Raw genomic sequence first — 6,000 nt, 5'->3', positions numbered from 1 at the left:
ATTAGATTAGCTGTTATACAGTAGTTCTGTAATAATGACATCTGGTGTTTTCAGGTCTTTGTATCTGCCAAACACCACACATTGTGCTTTGAAGATTTGCACTTTAGCATCTTGGTCTTATCTGCTATGATGAAACAGTGAGCATACATTATTACTTATTAATGCTGTAGCTAAAGTAGTTTACAGCAGTGAATCTAAATCCTTTATCTGAATCAATGCTATTCACCATTTAATTTAGTTTAATAAATTGTGTTTATTACATTACATGTTGTTACTTATTAAAGATTTGTTTTAGAAGCCTGCTGAACAATTTTAGGATGTGGTTATCAAGATTCCTGGTGAATTAACTGACATCAGATAGGTGGAGTCATGGGGACACTATACTGCAAAAAGGCGCCATCCTTCGGATCAGATGTAAAACCGATGTCCTGGCGCTCTGTGGTCATTAAAAATCCCAGTGTGTTTCTTGCAAAGAGTTGCCAAATTTCCCCCTGCCCGTTACTAATCATGACCTCTTAATAATCCTCATCCATGAATTGGCTTCATCACTCCATTCTCTTCCACACTGATAGCTGGTGTGTGGTGAGCCTACTGGCGCACTCTGGCTGCCATCGCATCATGGTGGAGCTACACTTTAGAGGTGGTGAAGGAGAGTCTCCAAAACCTGTAATATGCTTTGAAAAGCACTATATTGTGTAAGGAATTATTATTATTATTATTATTATTATTATTAATTTCCCAATTCCCAATTAATTTCTCAATACGTAATTCACCTGTTAGTCCTGCAAAAAAACATATGGATGCTTGTTTGCTCTAGGATTAATAAAGAATTCTTAGAACTCCAAAGAATAATGCAATTGCTCCTTTTCACTACTTCTGTCAAAACTCAATTGTAGATTATTATTATTATTTTTATTTTACTTGTGCAAAACTTAAATGGAAGAAACTTAGTGGTTTTACACTGTATAGCTGGGTGTTTTTGGATATAGGCAAAAAGAGTACTATGTATTTTAAGCAGTTGCTGACTCAAGGATTAAAACAGATCATATAAGTGTATGTTAGTAGGAAGAGCCATATATGAATGCAGTATCCACTGACAGGGTTCATGCCAACCTGGGAATTTTCATAGAAAATTAATTAGAAATCTCTCCAGGCCAGTTAGACTACTTGCTAAAATATGTCATTGCATTTGTTCAATCTATACTATTAAAACTCAAATAAATTCTACTGGTTCCATTACATATTTGTTGTGTTTTTAAAGCATCCCAGTAAATACATTAAGTACCTGAATATTGTGATTGAATGTGCCATGTGTCACCCCTTTAACCCCTTCATTTTCTTACAAACACATTCAGAGCAAATACACTGCTTGTCTTAAAATTAAGAATGCTCAGCATCATTTACTGTTTCTCCCCCCTCAGCTGGTTTTGGCTGGTGTTCTAACTTCATTCCAGAGATGGCAAATTTTAGTGTTTGATATTGCAGAAAATAAATGGCCTACTTGTATTATATAGATTTTCCACTTGATGCAGATAAAACTAGCTCTATGTCTCTGACGGAAAAACATGTCGTGTGATGTTCATCAAACAGCTGTTTGATGCATCTGCAGTGGTTTTTGCCTTTGAAAATCATTTCTCTTTTGAACAGCTTCTGAACGGAGCCATAAGAAAGACAATTCATTGTTAACCCTTTACCGGCTGGCTTTTCCTTTCTGGCAAGAGACAGAAAATGTGACCGGGCTCTGAATCTGACAATTCGAGTATGAATGAACGTTTCTTTTCAGCCATCCCCAGTCCTTTCTCTCTTCTTTGGAAAGTTGTAGTAACTTCTCAGGGTCATTGAGGCACTAACCTAGACATTGTAGGTTTAGACCATGACATTAGTCATATACTGCATGAGAGGGATTGATTCTCTCACCTGACCAGCGGTGAAGTCTGAGAATTGCCGGGTGCTTATTCATTTGTTGCATTATCTGAGAAAGACACCCAGTCCTCAATGGAGGTTTACTGTCCTGCTGGCAAGGGGGAAAAACAGAGGACATTTCAGAGGAAAACATGTGTGGTCATAATTACTTAGATTACTTAGAATAATTGCTTACTTAATAATTTCTTAGAATTACCAAATTGATCTACTATATGAATGGCAAATCCAAATTAGGAAAGAACACAACAAAAATAAAACTATATATGTTTTTCTTCTGTAGGACATTAAAGCTTTGAACATTTGAGAGCTCTTTTGAAATTGGTTTACATATGATTCGTCAGCAATTCATTCTTTTGTTTCTGTTCGAATAGATAAATGTGTTTTAAAAAAAACAGTCTGGATCTGTTTTTCTACTTTGGAGTTTAGTGATTCTTAATGACAACCCAAAACAACAACAACTGCTTATTGACAGACATGTCATGTAGAGCCATGAGCGTTTTGTGGTTACTCTGGTTTTGAAGAACTTCTTCTTTCACAGTGCTCATAAGAAAATCTTAACAAAAAAAAAACAAACAATACCTTAGAGGTATTGACTCTATATTTTCACCTTGTTAAACAATAGTGGATAAGTGCACACAGGTACAGTACAATCTTAAATTCCATGAAGCAGATTATTCTTCGGTGCAGAATTCTAAAATTACAACTGCAAAATAAACATACAGTATGCAGTAAGAGAGATTATTATAATTTATTAACCCTATTGGGCTGATTTGGTTAGATAACACACATGAACGAATGAGCAAGATACAAAAGTCATGATGCAGTTGGATGTAGAATAGTGATATAGATTGCAGCTGAAGTACACTGACTTAGTCTTGCTTTGTTCTTACACCAGCATACAGTGCACAGCTGTCTATGACAGAAAGTTTAACCTGATGAAAGTCCTACAAAAAGGAACAATAAAATACTTTTATTGTGATTTTTTTAGCGAGTTCCAGAGTATCAATAAATTAATCTGGTACTGTTTTATATTAGAAAAAATATTTATTCTCGTTTTTTTTCTATTTTTGTTATCTCAAAATAACACGAGACAGGTCAGATCTCATTTAAAACTCTGGGAAGTGTTATTATATTTTGCAACTGTGTTTTATCTGTGATGTTTCCATTAGCTCCTGCATCATTATTTCAGCTCTTACACTTCTTCTGGCTTCTTTCTACAGGTTTTGTAGTTCTGTACTCATTTTGTATAAAAAGTATCATTATATCATTGATATTTTCTCTCTTACACTACCTACTCTTGAAACTGAAAATAAACCACCTGGCATCACTGTGATACAATATTGGTTGAACCACCAAGATTTCTAGGTTTAAAAAATCCAGGCATAATGGGCTCTGTCAGTGTAACTCAGGAAATTAGTCTAAAATTTAAATATGTCTTAGGCTTCCAATTTCATACTCTAGAAGTCGGCTTTTGTTGATCTGTGAATTAGAAAATTGAAAAATTCAAATTAATTTCCTTGTGTGTACAGGATCGATATGAGTGGCGAATAATGCCTTATGTGTGTAATTTCATTTGTGATATTTGTGGATGTTTTAATGTGTTTTAAAGATAGAAATCTCAAAATGAATGGCTGATAGAGAGTAAACATCCTTGACCATTTGCAGTATAGGCCAGTACCAATGCTTTGGAACAATTTGTATGCATGAAAGATTAAGTGTGTTGTTATGTAAATTGCCACATGTCACCCAGCTCAGGCATAAATCACAACTACAAAATAATTATTTCTTAATTTGGAACTTGTTTAATTTGCTGTTATGGTTAAACTCACAGGGTCCCCTGGCACTGAATTTATTTTTACGTGCAAGAGACCAGCATGAATTCACTGCTGCGGAGCTCAAAGCAAAATTGCAATTAGGAAAGAACCCCTTCGTCCTTGATTACCCTATTTTGCTTTGAGGAATACATGGAAAGCTACTGAATAACACATCTCTCAATAAAGGATGAGCACCATTATTGGTATATGATTAAGTGTTTGTGATATAAATGATCCTTTAAATTGTTCCATCTTTACTGACAATGGAGACTGAAGAGATACTCAAGGACAAAAATTACTCGGAGGAGACATTGTGTAGACTTTAGTGAACAGACTGTCTTCACCTGGGTATGAACAAATAATTCCAACCTTAAACACTACCATGTAACAGAAAATTGAGGCTCCAAGGCTGCATTTTTGAACATCCAATCTGTTCTCAATGAGCACGCTGTTCCAAGGGCTGCCCTGTTTCATGAATGGGTTTGCTCGTGTCTCACTGACAAGGGATTGTGAGTTCTTTTCACAGAACACTAAGAAGTGGGGTACAAAAAAAAGACCAAAACAAAAATCAAGCTTACGGCAGCATCATCTTTAAACGTGCCTTTTAAAATGATGATCTTACATTGTGCAAACTTTTGTCTTTGAAAGGGGTCTCAGCTAAAGATCACCTCAAAAATGTATTTACACAAAGAACACAAAGTCTCCAGCTTACCACCTCAATTTGATCCCAAATTCTATGTGCGTCCATTAGAACATTTTCAATTTTAATTAGCCAATACTCAGTAATTCAATGAAAAATATCTGGCTTTAATATATTTATGGCATACAATAATTGCAAGTTTCAAAACGTTCATGAAACCTATGTTCTCTTTTACTGTATTTATTAAATTTGAAATTAAATGAATTTGTTTCCATGTACAATGCTGCAGGTGTGAAATATTACATTTGGAAGCCACAATATGAGTCTCATGAATTTGCTCTACTAGTATTGTTAGGAGAACTTTGTTATTAATACAACCTAGTTTGAGTTGAAAGAGGCTAAGGCTGTAATTTAACAATCTTTCATTGACCAGAATTTTGTAAAAAACAGTCACAACAATAAAATCCAGCATTTCCAACAATCTGAAATATTTACTGATCTTTCAGGTTATCTCCTTAATAAATATTCCTCTCTACACAAAGATGAAAATAAGCCTACAATCCTTAACAGCTTAAAATGAAAGGACTACATAACCGGTAGATCAGCAGGATTGAACATCCAGTAAAACACAAGAAGATATATATTGAAGGAAAAGAGGAGACTGATGCTTAGAAAATATTTTCTGCCACGACTGCATGCACTAAAGAAATATGAACAATTTAAACAGCGTCATCAGTCTAGAATGGTTATTTGCTATTGTAGCTTTAGATATAATTCATTTTATATTTAAGCGTCCCAGTGCTGGGGTGCTGTCTGTGCGGAGTTTTTATGTTCACCTCGTGTTCATATGGATTTCCTCTGGGTGCTTCAGTTTCCTCCCACAGTCCAAAGACATGCGGGTAGGTTAATTGGCTTCTGGCGAAAATTAACCCTGGTGCGAGTGTGTTAGTGTCTGTGTCTGTTCTGCAGTGGACTGGGGTTCTGTCCGGGGTGTATCCTGCCTTGTGCCCATTGCTTGCAGTGACAGGCTCCGGCTCCCCCAAGACCCTGAATTGGATAGATGGATAATTCTAATTGAACTACAATTTTTTTTTACAGTTAGGTAATAACATTCATTCCACTGGTTCAGTTAGACCCTAATGAGTATGTACTATGTAAAGTTTTTGGCATGACTCACTTAGTTTAGGGAATGTTTAGGATCCTTAAACCCCTGTGTAACCATAGAACTACCAGTGCACAGGGGTCTGTTTTCAGTTTTTGACTTTCTTTAAGATATCTAATGACAAATAACTAATTTCCTTTTTACAAGTTTTCTGGTTGAGCACGTGAGTTTTCAATAAAAATACTGGTTGGAAAAAGACACGTATCATTTCTAATCCAGCAACATTTGAAAATGTTTAAAGGGTCTGACTACTTTTGCAAGGCACGTCAGAAAACTGGTCCAATTATAGGTTTTCTGCTTACTTTATAATTAACTGTAATCTTATGAACACCATAAAAGGAGGAGCAGGGCATTTTGTCATCTTCAGTGAATACCAAGAGAATACTGACCAGCTTACAGAGACTGAAGTTTTAGGAGGAAAAACAAATTCCATATTTTTTATAATAATAATAATAATTGCT

This window comes from Atractosteus spatula, chromosome 12, assembly GCF_055471065.1.
Source record: "Atractosteus spatula isolate fAtrSpa1 chromosome 12, fAtrSpa1.hap1, whole genome shotgun sequence".
Taxonomy (NCBI): Eukaryota; Metazoa; Chordata; class Actinopteri; order Semionotiformes; family Lepisosteidae; genus Atractosteus; species Atractosteus spatula.
The sequence above is the reverse complement of the archived record's forward strand: the minus strand, read 5'-3'. Positions refer to the sequence as shown.